The sequence below is a fragment of the Pezoporus wallicus genome, unplaced genomic scaffold, assembly GCF_028554395.1.
Source record: "Pezoporus wallicus isolate ANWC-B61680 ecotype Strahan unplaced genomic scaffold, APGP_CSIRO_Pwel_v1 contig_4788, whole genome shotgun sequence".
NCBI classification, from domain to species: Eukaryota; Metazoa; Chordata; class Aves; order Psittaciformes; family Psittacidae; genus Pezoporus; species Pezoporus wallicus.
Window position 1 is genome coordinate 243950 of NW_026638769.1, and position 16607 is coordinate 260556.

The 16607-nt window shown below is 43.3% G+C and overlaps 1 long non-coding RNA gene across 1 annotated transcript; it reads right to left on the reverse strand.

Annotated features, from left to right (window-relative positions):
- Nucleotides 1-2945: 2945 nt before the first annotated feature.
- Nucleotides 2946-4992, reverse strand: LOC130600834 (uncharacterized). The gene is made up of 3 exons (XR_008972536.1): nt 3693-4992; nt 3522-3599; nt 2946-3410 (listed from the first exon to the last, which is right to left on the reverse strand). It is a non-coding gene; the product is annotated as an uncharacterized LOC130600834 (long non-coding RNA).
- Nucleotides 4993-16607: the final 11615 nt, after the last annotated feature.

Below are 16607 nucleotides of genomic sequence, written 5' to 3' on the forward strand. Positions count from 1 at the left end.
CCAAAAGGTGATTTTCCCTTTTACCTGTTTATCTGCCTCTGCCACCTTTACAACTGGGTGGTCTCTATTTGGTGTCTTCAAAGAGAAGGCTTAACATGGCTTGGGCTAGGCATTCTTCCTGGTAGCTGATAAAGAGCATGTCTGCCTGTGAGTCTGGGCATAAACATCTTCAGGCCAGGGTAACAGATGGGTCTTGCAGGGTCCAGCACTCTAATGTAATTTCTTAGGATGTCCAAACCATCACTAAGTTGTATATGCAGGCTTGGGAGGTGGTAGAGAAAAATGTCTATTGGTGCCTATTAATGAGCAGAAACACTTCTCAACACACCACCACTGAAGTGAATGACTGCTCTGAGGTTCCAGACTGAGTGTAAACCAGCATCAATATTTCTTTTTATATACGGACAAGCTAAGGGGCAGAGAGGTGAAGTATCTTCTCCAGTCACCCAAAAAGCTCCTGGAACAGATGGGGTTGAAGGCCACATTTTGTTCTTCCATTGCTCTACTTGCTCTTCATGATCTTGTACATCCAGGAATTCTGGCCAGTGAGAGCCACAGCATCATGTAGGCAATGTGCAACTTTGATCTGAATATTAAAACCACTCAAAAGACTCAGGATGGAGCAAGTTTTATTGAATAGTCCCTACCATCACTATTTGGTGCGAATCCTCCTACCAACTGTTAGCAAGCTCTTTTTTAAGCTTCTAGTCTGAAACTGCTGCCTAGACTCCTTCTGTAGTCAAAGACAAGACAGAAATATCTCTGGAGGGCAATTTATTCTTCCTGCATTTCAGGATTAGCTGATCCACCTGCCTGAGCTGCCTATTCCCCTCTATTACTTGCAGGTACATAGATGAGCATTTCAAACAAGACTCTTAATTTTAAGATGGCAGATGTGTGAAGAGATGAATTCCAGTTTCCTGGTGTGCCCAGAGAAGGTTTGGTCTGCCTGACAAATGGTTGGTAAATACCACGCTATGGCAAAGCCCGAGCATCCCACTTCAGTTGTGTGGGGTTGACACATCACTGAAATCATAGCAAGCCAGCACTCGCAGATATTCATACTCCCTTTTTTGCTAGCTCATTACCTTTACAGTCAGACTTATTTCTTCTTAACCTCTTGGAACTTGCTACTGCACCTCCTGAAATAAATTGCCATCCTTTCTTTCCACATTTCTGTATTCACTCTGTCCCTTTTCATGGTTAGGTCACAGAGGGAACAACAAATAGTTTTGAATTATGCCTGTCATCTAAGGCTAGCTACAGGACACGCTCTCATGGTAATGACTGTAAATCACAGATTATGCAAAATAAGTGTTTTAAAGTGTTTCATATGTCAATTATGGTAATAAATATAAGTGAAAAAACAGCTTCCAGAGGTCCAGCAGCATGTTTTGTAGTGATTGAAAGGCATAAGAAGGCTCCCCGCTTTCCAGATGAGTAGCTATGGGGCATGTCTTGGGAAGCAGAGCTTTCATTTATCTGGTGCTGGGATGTGATTCTTTTAATCTAGCCCAGGTGAGAGCAGCCACCATGCAAATAAATGTGCTACAGGATTTTTTCCACACCACTGCACTGATCACTGGGCTAGGACACCGCAAAAGTTCTTTGGAAATACTTTATGTGAGATTTTTTGTTCCTTTGATAGGCACCATTGCTGGACTTGCAATACATTACTATAATATCCCTAGCTCTATGTACTCCTATTTCCCTCATCTGCACCCTTAGACTAAAGCGTGCGCATGTTTAGCAGTATTGTGACCCATCACCTTCTTATTGTGGAGTCAAGCTGGGACATCAGAGATGGTGGTGGGTGCTGCGTGGTGTCATGCAAATGCAGGGAAGCTGTGCTGGACTGAGACCACAAAGGCTACATGCAGGGCAGGAGAGATAGGGGCAGCTGAGGTAGCATTTTGGGCAGCAGTGCCCAGATATTTCTGGTGGCAACCCCACTTCTCCCTGTTCACACTCCAGACCCATGGGAATGCTGGCTGTCCACAAGAGTTCTCTAGCCCTGCTGGGGATCAATGGGACTGGGCAGGGAATCACTGTTTTTTATCAAAGGGATTGTATTAACAACCTGAGCAGAAACTGGGAGAAACCAACACATTCTCTCAATGGTCTTGCTCAAATGTACCATCTCATCAGCACATCTGCTCGAGATCTCAGGGAACACGGTCTGCCCTGTCATGCTGAGGACTGCCCCAGAAAGTTCAAGGTACAGTCACCTTCTGCCTGGAGTTTGTTCCAGCCCTGCATCATCCAAACACACTGAGGAAGAAGATGGGGAGATTCAGAGGTGGACTCTGATTGCCAGTCCCCTGCTCTCCCTTGTCTCCAGCTGCAGCATCCTTGGTGGCAATGGTAAAGTCTCAGCTGCTCTCTTTCCCAACAGCCGCTGCAATTTCCTGAATAATAATTTCTCATGATCCCTCACATGGCACAACATGCTTGCAGGTGGCTAAACTTCATCCCAACATCCATGTTTTATCACAGCCATGTGCCACATGCTGTGGCGCGTGACCCCATCTGACCAAAGGCTTTGAGGCATAGGCTGGATTCTGTAATGTCCCAGCCCCTGTGAGAAGCAAAGTTCTACCATCCCATGGTTGGGGGGAGACCAGCAGGTCACTGCTCTGTCGCTAAGCACTATCACAGGGTACAGGCAGCACAGGAGGCTGCTGGGGCAGTAAACCACATCACTCATAAACCGCAAAGCATGACAGGATGATGTGTCTTGGGGCCATGCTGGAGGGTAAGAAGCAGCTGAATGCTCTGAAGGCATTGCAGTGCTCTGTTGATGCAGAGGTGCTGGTGACACAGGGACTCCTCTGCTGGGAGAGCATCTCTCAGAGCATCGGAGGGTTATAAAAGGGAGAATGAAACAACTTGGATGGCTGCAGGTTGCTGCAGCAAATTAAATATGATGAAACACAGTAGACAGCTTTATATGCTCTATTAACTGTATTAGACCTTCATAGTGGAATAATTTATTGCTGGATTCTGCACATCACAGACGAAGTGCCAAACCTCCTCCAGTTCAGGTCCTTTCCTTGGTGTACAAGCAGGAGTTAGTAGGAGCTGGAAATTTATTCTAGAAACTGTACCAGCAATGTCAGAGGAGCAGCTGTAGCCCTTACTCTTGCTTGTCTTTTGCCATGGTAGCACTGCTGGCATGCTCAGTATGAAATTCCAATCCAAAACAGTGTTGATTTCATGGAGGCTGTCCAGCAAGTCTTCTTCTCAATGAGCATGTGAGAAGTACTCCATGTTTCACATCAGTTTGAGTTTCCTCTCACCTGAAGCAGCGCTGGCTGTGGAGAAGATGACCTCCTGCATACTCACGCTGGTGGAGTCAGCCCACTTCATCCACCGCTGAGAGGTAGCAAACACAGCCCTGGGCTGAGTGCCTGCAGGAGGAAAATGAGGCAATTTAGGGGCGTCCCACTGCAGCCACTGCAAGCAGGAATGTTTGTCCTGCTCCTCAAGCTCCTCTGCATCATGGATGTGCAGGCACTCACCTTTGATGGGTGATTACTCTTGGATGAGCTTGCTAACGGCTCCCGCTATGTCACTGAGGAAACTGATCTTCATGATTCCTGAAAGACCTCATTAACACTGCATTAGAATCCTGATGGCTTTCATTCACTGAATTATTTAATTACTTAAATTTTTTAAACATATGAGAATACCTTCTAAGTCAAACGTGACTTCTTGGTCTTCTATGAGAGGGGCTGACCTTGAGCACGCTTCAGTGGGCTGTTGCAACCTCGCTTTTCTCTTCACAAGCGCTCTCCCTACAGCTCTCAGCCTGTACCTTCAGAAAAAGGTGTTATTGAGGAAAGCAGCATGCTAAGCGGTTTTCTTTTTTGTGATTTATCCAAGTGCCTGTTTGCTCCCACATGCTGTGAGTGGATAATAGCAGTTCTCAATCAAAGTTAAAATTACCAACGCTCTTGTCTGTGGAAAATTTAGTGCAGAAAAGGAAAAAAAAAAGAAGGTTAATGATGCTGCTATACTACTGTTCTTACTATGGCTTCTCTTATCTTCACCCCTGCACCCCTGTGCAGCATTGTCATGTTGACTCGTTATTCCAGACCATCTCTCTGCTGAAACTGTTGCAAGACAACTGTACCTGATACTCTGCTTAAAACTGTGAAACCAGTGTGAAAAAAGCCACGTAAAGAACAGAACCGCGATGTTTTTTCAGACACCATGTACATCCCTCAGTGATACTGACAATTCACAGTAGGCTGTCAGTGATTAGTGCAGAGAATTACACTGTCCTCCTCTTGAATGTGTTTATAGCGGCAAATTTTGCCTACTTATTTCCTCAAAGCTGGAAGCTGTTGAAACTATTTTGCACAAGAAGTTGGAGTAGTCTGGAAATAAATCAAAAAAGAGCAACAACGGCAGCCATTCTTGCTTCAAGTTATTGACGCTTCAGTGTGTGCCTGCAGCTCCAACATACATAGACAATATACTGTTAAATATCTTTTTCTAATTGTGTTCACCACAGGATCTTTTATAACTTGCAAGTTATGACCACTTTTTAGTTGCAGTCTGTTACAGTCTTCTGTCAGTCTAAAAGGGCAGAGAGTTGATTCATTTCATTTATATATTCTCCCAGTCTTCTACTGACCACATTTAATTTATGGGAACAGTGGAACTAGAAAATGGGACAGAATTAGAATTTCATCTATTCATGTACAAGGTCATTTTCAGTTGAGACAGATGAACTCTGATGGATTACACAGTGTGAAATTATATGCTTCAAATTATATGTATCAAATTATATGATGTAGTGATGGAGTGGTTTGGCCAAGTTCCCATAGACTCCTTATCTGAAAAGGTCTTATACCAGGCATCTGAAACCACTCTTGGGTACTGAATCAAAAGCAGTCTGGTTTGTAGGGATCATCGGCACACGTGGGTCACTGCCTAAATTACTCCATCTGTATGGTGAGAGTAACTCAAATGATTGCTTGTTCGGTAGTCTGGGATCAAGTCACCCTTTGTCAGAGTGTCTGGGCCTCTAACCACACTGAAGCCTTCAGCAGATGGATGAAGTTATCCTTTGGGTGCCTCATGCCCAGGTAGAGCCCCATCAAATACTGCTAGTTCCCTGTGGCCTTTAAAGAATGACCGGCAGAATTTCAAAATTGTTTTTAAGATATAATTCTGCCCAAAGATCGTCCTCCCCTGTATCCCAGATGTCTTCAGTGTGCCCCTTGTATACTCTTCCTGGGCTACATGGAAGCTTTGCTGTCACACTGCCTCCACTTCACAGACATTCAGACACATCCTCTTGATATAGCTCCATACGGAGGCCTACGTTTCAGAGGTCTAATACAAAAGTCTTGGCAGCTGGTGGAAAGATTTCCATTTCCCTCCAAATTCTGGAAGAATAACTCCCAAAGCCCCCAGTTCCAGTTTTCCAAAGACTCCATGTTTGTTGGAGTTTTGCTGCAATATAAACCTAAATTCAGAAGTCGGAAGCACAAGCCTAATGTGAAATATGACAGTAATTCCAGAGGCAGCTGCTGGGGCTGTTCCCATGCTGAAGATGAAACGCGTATCTATTTCCCACTTAATCACCCTTAACAATTGCCTGCATACAGCCAGCATGGGTGAGGACTCAGAGACTAAGCATGCAAGATGCTGTCCTAACAGACACAAGACATGGGTCTTTCCCAGAGACCTTGCAGTGCTGGGTCTGCTTGCCTTAGGAAGGAAAAGGGTAGCTAATTTAATGCACGCATGTGATCAGGCACCCCTAAGACACTTCTTGCCTTAATTATATTTGCACAGGAATAAAAATGAGTAGAAGGAAAGCTCTGCTATTGTCAGCACAGTTTGACATTCCCAGTGCATTAGCACATGAAATGATACAGTGACAGGATAAATAAGACACAGATTACTCTTAACAAGCTTTTACAACAAATGCTAAGATGCTTACATCTCAAAGGTGACCTGTAATTGTTAACCATTTCCAAAAATCACATCAGTAGAAATTAGGGTTACAATACAACTATCACAAATGCTTCAAATAATGAAGTTAAAGTATTCAGTACCACTGACTTCAAACATGCCTTTTCATTTTCAGCTAAGGCCATATGACAAGTAGGCTGGCTGCATGCTAAAGCAGACAGTAGCAAATGTCTCCACAAGGAGCCCTTTGCTTTTGCAGAGGCAGCACAGCTTCCCTGCTGAACCCAACAGTTTTTGGGAGTCCTTCAAAAAACCCAAACTTCGTAACCCTTCTGGAGGCCTTGGAAGCTGAAGCTGTTGTCCAGCTGTGGCAGTCATGCCCTCACTAAGCTTTGTCTCACTGTAAGAACAGAGATTTAATTTTACCCCACTGCACCGCAGTATGTCCCTTGAGCAGGGAGCTGGCAATCTGCCCTGGATGTCTGAATAGCAAGTGCAGGTAGGCATGAAACAGGCCACATCAGGGTACGGTGGTCTGCAAGACAGCTGCCATATCCAGGTGTGCTGCTGGAGGCAATGCACAAAAGTCCCCCTGCATTCAGGACAAGGACTTTAACATCTCGATAGGATTTTAAATAGCTCTTATTGCCCGCCTTGTATTATACCCACCAAAGCCAGTGATTTATTTAATTTAGAACAGCTTTATTCAAAGTTGTTTACCCACACGATATCCCAATCTGGAAGCACAGGAAAGGAGGTCACTTACAGTTTATTTATTTATTTATTTTCTGGTTATTTTCAGCACTCCTCCATTCAAAATAACTTGGAGCTGTGCATAAAGACTGATTATCAAACCTATCTAGGGGATTTAGTCACACAGTTGTACATCTCAATCTCCTTAACCATGTTTCAACAATCTCAAACACATGGTGTTACATTTGAGATGGGATTTTTGGATTATAGATGGTGAAATGGAAGATGGAGAACCAGGGTTAGAAACTAAGCAAAGGTGTGACCTCTGCACAGGGGAACTGGCTGTGATGTTACGCCATGAATGATGGCGTGGAGGAAGGATGTCCTCGGCTTGGGAAAACCACATGGCATCGACTGCACCAAGCTCTATTATACTCCCCAATAATACCGTGCATTAGGACACCTGCCCTAGTATTTTGCACAGAGTATTTTGCACCTGAAGAGTTTGCAGTTTGATAGCTTTGCACCTTTGGAAACAGCCTCAGAAGGGGTGCTCCGCTCAGAAATTGTACAACCTGCAGGAGCTGAGACCCAGAGCTGACATGGTTTCCTGTTAAGCTGAAAGCAGCACAGTGGAGCTGCCCTTTCTCCCCGAGACCCTAGTTTCACAGCTTTGCCAGATTATTTTGACATGTTTCTCCACCCTGAGGATTTTAACTTCACTTGTAATAATACCTCATAGCTTGGAAATAGTGCTCATTTTCTCTGCAGATTCTTGCCCCCCAAAAAGTTGGGGGGGGGGGGGGAGGGAGGGAGAGAGTTAAAACTAAGTTTAAAAAAAAAAGTTGATTTCCAGACACTTGAGTACTGGAAACTGAAACTGTTCAGGTGCTGAAGTCAATGCAAAGTATCCCCTGACAAGTGTGAGGCCTAAATGCTAAAAATCTCAAGACAGCAAGCCAATGATTTGGAGAGGCCTTCTCTCTCCTGATCGCTGCTGAGAAAGGATGATATTATAGTGAACCTTGTTAAGATGTAATATTCCCAACAGAGAAGAACTGATACTAATGCTAGTGTCAATTGAAGATGTGAAAGGGACCAACTACTTTTTCTGCTAGGAATAACTTTCCATTTTGTCATTACCCGAGCAATCCCATTAACATCAAACATCTGAATCCCAGCTCATCTGCTTAATTTCTGCTGGGAATTGATTGAAATAGCAAAATTAGGCATGCCAGAATTTACAGTAACTGAATTTGATGTCCTTAAATCAGAAGAATTCTGGATGGTCTTTTATAACTCATTTTCAAGGAGCATCCAGGGAGCAGGGTGTCTCACGGTGGGTGCTGGTTTGACCATGCGCTGTTGGGACAGGGAGAGAGGGATCCGACCCCCACACTCTTTCATGGTGGCAGTGAGGAGATGCATGGGGCTAAAACTGGGAGCTCAGAGGAAGGATGGCTCTGCTTGTTAGCAGTAAATTTCTCTCCCCTTCTGCCTCACTGTCATTAGCTCACGACAGGGAGAATGTGCTCTCTCTCCAGCTTCCATACTGCTTCTGCAGAGGTTTCTATTTGGTCCTGGCTCCTAGACTGAAGGAAAGCAGTTAACTACCTCCCCTGAGAGTCTTCGCCTGTTAGCTCTGAAGCTCCAAGAAAAGCGTGTGCTCAGTTTTTTGAGAACATCAAGAGAAAGCATCAGCTAGAAACAGAGTGGATTAGCACATCTACACAACTATTGCAGCTCTGCAGTGTTCCAGTGGTCTTCCCTTACTCTGTGTTAACTCTGCTCAAGTGCTTCTTTACGGTATTGTGCATCTTCCTCAATTTTGTTGCAAAGAATGAGAGAAAAACTGGATGAACAGATTTCAGACAACATGCTACTCTGCCAAAACTCTGCCAAACTATTTAACATTGGCAAAGAGGAAAGAAGTTTAATTGCTGAGAGCTGGGAGGAGGGATATCAAACAACATTTTATTGCTCTCCACAATAACATAGGAGTTTCGGCAGCCTCCTTGAAGAGCATGAATGTGCCACTTACATGATGCTGTAAAAATGCAGAATGCAAATCACAATGGAAATGCCATTCTGGACTTCAGGAGATGTTGTGACCTGGCTCCTCCATGGAGCACAGTTAGCCAGAGCAGTCTGGAAGTGCAGCCTGTGTCTCCTCTTACCCAGAGCTTCCAGGAGCAGTTTCCTCTGGGGATGAGTGGCCCACTGCTATGAACAGTGATCAGGCACCACAGGACTAGGGGAAAATGAGAAAAATCCCATTCAAGGGATACTGGGACAGTTGAAAGCCCCAGCAAAGTCACAGTTCTGGAGAGTGATAAGAAAACAGGAACTGACTGAGATCTTTGCTCTATATGTGGGCAACCTGGAAGGACTCACTGCTCTGAGAAATCTCAAGAGCAGAAGAACAAAAGGGCTGGTCCAACTGAAGTTCACCAGCAGGACTTCTCTCCCAGCCAAACTTAGATCCTTTACTTGGTGTAGTCCCAGAAGCAGTACATATAAGAGCAATGTTCTCTAGTAACTGAAGTAGGAGCCAGTAAAAAAAAACAAACCACAACAAAAAAAAACCCCAAAAAATAGCTGATGCTAAATATTTCCTACATATGAGGATATTAACAGAGTTTGCGGGTGGCAATAGGAGAACAAAGCTCACATTTGATCCCCATCAGCACCAGAAGACAAGGCTTTCTCCTCACCTGGGTTCTATCTGGCACCTGAAATGTCAGGAAAATGCAAGTTTTTTGTAGTCATGGGAAGCATTTATCTTTGCTTGTATGACACTGATTTGGGGAAAGAGTCTACAGGTGAAGGTGTAGGGATCTCTATATGAACAGAAGCATTCCAGTTCTTTCCAAAGGTGCTGGCTACATCCACACACAATTGTGAATTTGGTACAAAGGATAACGAATCTGAGGACAAACGCTGACACAAGTTTAACACTGGAGGGTGACTGGAAGTAGACAACTGTGTCAACATATCTGCCCAAATTTATAAGGGAGAATCAAAAACGTCCTTGAAATGTCTTCAAGGGAAACTTACGCCAAAATGAGCTGTCAAAATCAAAAGTTTGGGGTATCATTTTCTAGCACACCTGAGAGGCATGTAATAGAAATTGAATAGAAATTTTGAGGGACCAAAGGAATTGGGTAGAGACACCATCTTAGAGATCTACTAGCAGTCAATTGTCCAGGGACACCTCTGAAGACAATGTTGGTTCTTCAAGAAGCAATGACTACCTAGATCTCTGTGTGTTGATGCTTCAGAGCAAAAACGCATGGAGCCATCAAGGAAATTTTGGCAATTTAACTCCATCATGTTAGGCATGGGTGGATTGCCAGGCTGCGGCACTTATCAATGGGCATGGCTTGCTGATGATTGTCTTACCATCATCTGGCTTCGCTGTCCAAGGTCTACTTTTACACACATTGTACATTTCAAGCTCCTTTTGGTCCTATGACATCCAATATTTAGTTTTGCTGGTTTGTTGTTTTTTTTTTTTTACCTCTATCTGCCAAGAAACATTATAGTATAAGTGAAAATTCAGACTTACCAATTTTCAGAGTGATTTTCAAGATCATGCAGTACTGTTCAGTCTTGTACTGCACACAGATTGAACCATACAAGCAGGATTTCTTGCCTCATGGAACAGCTTAGAGTAGTCTATCTAATATGGCCCAAAATTATATCAGCATTGGTACTGCTGTACTAGATAGTGGAATTATTTAAAAGTTAAAGGATCCACTAAGGTATTTGTTGAATCATCAATGTAAAAACATTACTCTTAAAATAGTAAAAATAAAATTACTTCCATGCTTTGCCTGCTGAAGATAACATTTTAAAAAATATAATTTTATAAGCTACTTCCAGAGAAAATGCATTTTTCTAAAAATAGATTATGGTATCAATAGTATCATGTATTAAACTCACAGAAAAGATACTACACGCACCCAGGGTACCGTTTCTTAAATAACTTTATCTTTTTTCCCTCTTGAATAATGCCCCTTGTGTGCATGGTTAGAAAACAATAGCTTGTTTATGAAATAATGGGCATTTTGATGATAAAAATGGCACCCTCACATTAAAATCGTCACACAGCTCACTGTGTGCTGCTTGCAAGATTCTCGGGTATAAATCTAACCATAAATAAGGACTATTTTACTGTGGCTCTTAACCTCAGGGGAATGTCTTATTAAATATTTTATTAGAATGTGCTATACACTATCAAACAAAGAAGAGATCAAATTAAGCTGTGCTGTAAAAATTGAACCAAAAGATGAGAAAATGCTGGCCTCTGCATTTTTAATCTACTTTTACATTTTACAGTCAAAGTTCAAGCTCCAAAGATTGTACAGTAACAGCTCTATTATTTGCTTCTTGCTGGTGTTCCCATTACATTATTACATGCTCTCTTGCAGCTGGAAGTCCTAGAGCACAACTGCATGGGAAGGAGACCCCTGAGCTCCCCATTCCTATACTGAGCTGCTCATACCTGGGGGCACTTGTAAAGCATAGGAGGAGGATACAACTCGTTACTCACTTTCAGGAAGCTGCTTTAGCCAAGGATGCAAACTCTGTTTTCTCTCCATCACCTGGCTTTGGCTGCTCAGAAACCACTCTGAATCCCTGGGTTTTCCAACCCCCCTCTGATGCCCAGGCAGAAGCACTGGCAAGGGACAGCCAAGGTGGATACAGCCATGGGGAGCAATGAGATGCTTGTCCCCAGGTCACAAGCCTTGCAAAGTGGTATTGAGTGTGAACAAAAGAATATGATGAATGCCATAGTATACTGTCCATGAGGGAAAGCTACAGAATATGATGAATGCCATAGTACACTGTCCATGAGGGAAAGCTACAGGATCACCTTCAGTGTGACACAGCCTGGATTTCAGATGCAGGGTATGAAAAAGCTCTGTCACATCTGAATAGGTTGGGAAAGAGCCTGCACTTAGCTCTAGGCTCATTTGCTGAATTTCCCAAACTATGAAGGGAACAGAATAATAGCATTTTCCCCTAGAAAATTCCTTCAGCAACCAGAAAATAAAAAAAAAAAAAAAGGGATTAAGAAAAGCTACACTCCTTAATAAGGTGTGGAAGACACTTCAGTAATGTTTTCTCTCCTATCTGATAATATATTAATAATTAATTTTATGCTCTCAATAGTTCCCAGGTATCTATTGGCTGTGGTGGGCATCTACAGTGCCTAAGGGATGCAGACAAAACCCCAAAGCACATGAAGCAAATTTGTCTAGAAACCAGGGACCCTCATGAGTTTTTTCTTCAAATATACTACTGTGATCGGTCCAAGTCCTTACTTCTCCCATGAACCTCGTATCCAGGCTTATCTGTACTCTAGATTTAAGTTTTCCTGGTAATGCAAAACATTACCTCAGTATGAGCCTCGAGCTCAGCTCCCTGCTTGAGCTTGGCGGCCCCTATGGCTTGGCCAGGGCGTTCTCACCTATTCTCACTTTTCTTTTGGCTGCTTTTCAGCAGCAATGGCAGGGTTCTCTGCTAGCACTTACTAACAGGAGCAGTTAACAGAAATGGTGCGATTATAGGTTTCCAAACACCCATGAACTGCTTTTTGACAGAAAGCTAAGAAAGTTAGTAATAACACCAGCAGTAAATCCCAGCCACAGATCCAACTTGCCTCAAAGCAACCTGTGCCTAAACTCCTTGTATGTGGCTGATCTGGTTTTCTTTATGATCTGGTTTTCCCACCTGTGTGACATATGGTAAGTATTCCCCCCCCCCTTTTTTTTCCCCCTTAATCCAAGCGTTTGGAAATAGTTTTTCTATTATCAAATACTCAGGAAAATAAAAAACGTTTTACTCTTTTTAGCATGCATTTCCTTTTAAGCTTAGTATGTTAAATCATAAGCTAGAGCCAATAAACAACAGTTACAGAAAAACGGTATTTTGACACTAAATATTGTATTCTTTTCAAAGAGACAATTGGATAACACTAAGTGGCAAATGCCATTTAATATGAGAAGATTTCAAAGCAGATTTGGCACTTCTGTTGTTAACGGAAGACTTCTCCCTCTTTCACAGACACTTCCGTATCTACTACGGAGAAAAGAAAGTCTTGTGTTTGCCTCAAACTCTTCAGGACAGACTGTGAAAATCCAAGAGGTTAAATGCAGGGCTTGTTTTACCTCTTTAATAATGGTAAGAAAAATTGCATGGAGAAGATTCCCCAGTTTCTGGTTCCAAACTTCTCCACAAGTGGGAGCAATTAGGATTGTAGTACCCGCCCATAGACAGAACACAGCATTTTGGACTCCCCCAGATCCCATTGAAGCTCAGCCAAGCTGTGCAGTCCAACCGTGGGAGACCTAACACTGGGCTCCAAGCAAATTGCAATGACTTTCAATAACTACTTCTTGTACTAGAATAATAGAGTCATAGAATAATTTCCTATTTATTCTTTTTCTTTGGTTTGTTTTGTTCTTCATTGTAAGAGGGGCGCTTGTTTTGTGTTCATGCATTACCTGACACAGCTGGAAAACATTCACAGAAGGAGATCACAAGTTTCCTAATTGCAAAAGGCTCAAACAGCTACTAGCAAATAGACCTCCCCCTCCCTGTGTCTCATGCTTTTTCAAGGACCCATGGGAGAATGCAAATATGAACAAGATGATCGCTGTTCTTCAGAGGAACACTGTGTGTTTTAATACCCCTGAAAGCTCTCCCAAGACTCAGCAAGCACACACTGCGTGAAATGCAGCCCAGAGAAATGCTTACACGTGTACAGCAGGAAAGTGCAATTGTAACGCAGGTGAGTGCTCTACCTGTACCAACCCCATATACATAATTTGTCAAATTATACAGGATTTTCAGATCTGTGTTTCAGTCCAGAGACAAAACCCAGTGATGACCTGGGCTTTTAATTCAAGAAGATAATGACCGATTTGACTTTTAGCTGTCTCTAACAGCATGGAATTCACACTCACACTGTGCAACGCAGCTTGATCAAATATTTACACCTGTGTAAGACTGCTTGGCTGGTCTGTGCTAGCCTATGAAACGTAACAGCTACAAAGTCATTACCCTCAGCAAAAAGAGAGGTGGATACTTGACTTTCACAACTCCAGGAAACTTGAATCGCACAGAAAATCATCTGAGCAGCCACACAGCAACAGCTATCACAGTGAGCAGCATCAGAAAGCTGGGTGCATGGACATATCCAGCTGGACAACTTCACTCCAGCAGGAGCAAGCAAGTGCTGCTCTGGCCCTCAGAAGTTTGGCAGAATCAGTTGGAAAATATCTAGTAAAAGTATGTGTGACCCATTTCAGACCTCACTCAATTTCCAAATCGTGTGCTAACTACTGAACCTAACCTACTTCAGCAGTGAGAAGCACTTTGTTAGTTCAGTGCTATTAATGAGGTGACTGGGTAAATGGATCAAAATTAAGTTATTTTTTATTATTTTATTACGACCGTATGAATGTGTGAATCGTGCCTGTGTGTTACCATCGCTCATTCCCATGACCAGATCTCAGTGGGCAGCCAACTTTGGTTTAGCACCCTTGGATATTTTGGGACATGAAGTTAAACCACAGCACGGATGCAAGTTTGCTAAGCCCCAAGTATTTCCTCTCATGTGAAACTTCACACATACGAGAAATGCTGCTACTCAAAAGTATTACTGCAAGAACATGGTGATGTTAATGGGAAGCTGTCCATTTCAAAACTAAGATATTACCTATTTGACTGGCAGTCACTGCATGTTTGCAATTCAGGAAGACATAGTTACAGCTCAATTGTCTACAAAACTCTAGAAGAAAATATAAAGATTTTCATCAACAAAATACTTGAAGCAAGGTACAGAACATTCAATCCTGTGAAACACAAAATAGTGGAATTATCCTGGCAATTTCCATGCAATCTCTAAGTCAGTGCTTTCAGGCATGGAACAATTCCACATAAAGGATCCCTGATGAAACAAGATCATAAATCCTTCCCAAATAGTATTTTTCAATTTATGTGCTTGGTTTCAAATTCTTCTCCTACAGGAAAGACACACAGAGACAGAAGCAGCACAGGACCCAACCCACGAAGCACAGTCCAAAAGAGTGTTTTGCTGTGTAGGCCCCCATTTAAAAGCTCCTACTAGTTTGAAATGGGTATTCAAATGGGTATTTCAAAATAAAAACTAAAAGGAAAAAGAGAAACAGCAGGGCAGGTAGCAATTGTTCCCCAGGGTAGCAAATAGCCTGGTCTGCTTGACTGAAAAAAAAAAAAAGGTAAATCAGAGCCAATAATACCTTAATCGAAAAAACCTATCTAATTTAGCCTGTGGAGAGAAGTATGTTAATCTGCAAGTAAATAAATGTGTAGGTTGTTTGCTATATAAATATCTTTGTTTCTATTGCTGCCTGTGCTATAAATGTAAAACAAAATCTACTTTCCAAACAGATTAAAAAGGGTGGATGTGGAGCTGGTGAGTGCATCTGGGCCCTGGACAAAGTGGAAAACAGATGCTGTCACAGCACAGGTAGCTGCAAAAACACCCAGAGGCATAAAGAGGATATCTGGAAGGATGAGAAAGAACCAAGGGCTCATGGGGCCTGCAATGGGACTAGTGCTGTTTGACCGGGGGAACTGGATAGGTGCTGCTCCTCTCCTCTGAAAGGCTCTGCCAAAGAGATGACACTTCACCTGCAAAGCTTGTTCAGAGGGGGATCCTTCCTGGCCTTCCGTGACTTCTGGCTCTTAAATGAGCACAAACTTGTAAATCAGCTATCAGCATAATTAGGAGCTGTCAGCACGATACCCCTCCAGGACATTCAAACCTGGGAAGTCTTGCAGCCAGAAAAAAGATAGCTCTGCAAGGGCGATGCTGGAGGTCTCAGTACAGCCTGTTGTTACCCTCCAAGCTGAAGCCACAGTGTTTGCCTAGAAGCGTGAAGGAGAAGGGCTTCCAGTGGTAACAACCTATTGGCAATAATGGGGACTATTATTTAAAAGCTAGCCATTTCCTAGCTTTTAAATCATAGCTGGCAAGCTTCTGTTATTGTATCACTGTGTCTTTCTGAGAATACTGCAGAAATTGAACAATGGCTCTACCATGGATGGAGGTGCTACCAAAACCTCCTTTTTTAGGTTCCCAGATGGACCCCTGTAAGGATATGGGTGATCCTCAGAGGCCATTTTGCTATGAGCTGGTGAAACAAACCTAAATCTTCATCATTTGCCTGCTCCTGGTGGAGATGTCCCTTTGTGCCTTCCTGCAAGAGTGGGACTGGGGAGAGAAAGGCTGCACTCCATGGTCCCTTTGGGAAGTGCCAAGCAATGGGCTTATGGGTGACAGAGAAGGAAACTTTGGCAGTGGGGAGTTGTGCCCAGAGCAGAGACAGAAGTGGACATGTGCCCTGGCCCCAGCAGTGGGGTGAGGAAGAGCTTTCCCTGCAGGTCCAGTGACAGCAGGCAGGCTCTGCGCAGCCCAAGAAGCCGACAGCTGGCTGAAAGGATCCAGCCAGCAAAGGCAACAGAGGAGTAACTAGCATTCAGAAGCTCCAGGCAGCAGCCACAGCCTTGGTGACTGCCTTGTGTAAACCTAAGCCTCATCCTTCAGTGGGTAGCCATAATTTCAGCATTTTGGCTCCCATTCTGATTTGATGGAACAGAGATGAAAACGGTAGTTCTGTGTGAGCAGGGCAGCCACATGTTGGGGCTGATCAGCGTGTTTCTTGGATTTCTAAATAATTCACAGCCACAAACAGTTCTGCCCAACCCGACTTTACTGCCTATGGGACTAAGGAAAAAATATCCCCTTCTAGAAGGAGCCCCTTGTTAGAAAAGCACTTGTGCAAAGTCCTGCCAGAGGCCAGGATGCCTTTCAACACCATGTGATTCTTTTGTAGGTATCTCCTTGCAGTAGTACAGCCACTACTGTGAATGTGACCAAGCCTTAGAAACTTTCCTAGTGGGAAGTTTCTCAGGAGTCCAGCACTGTG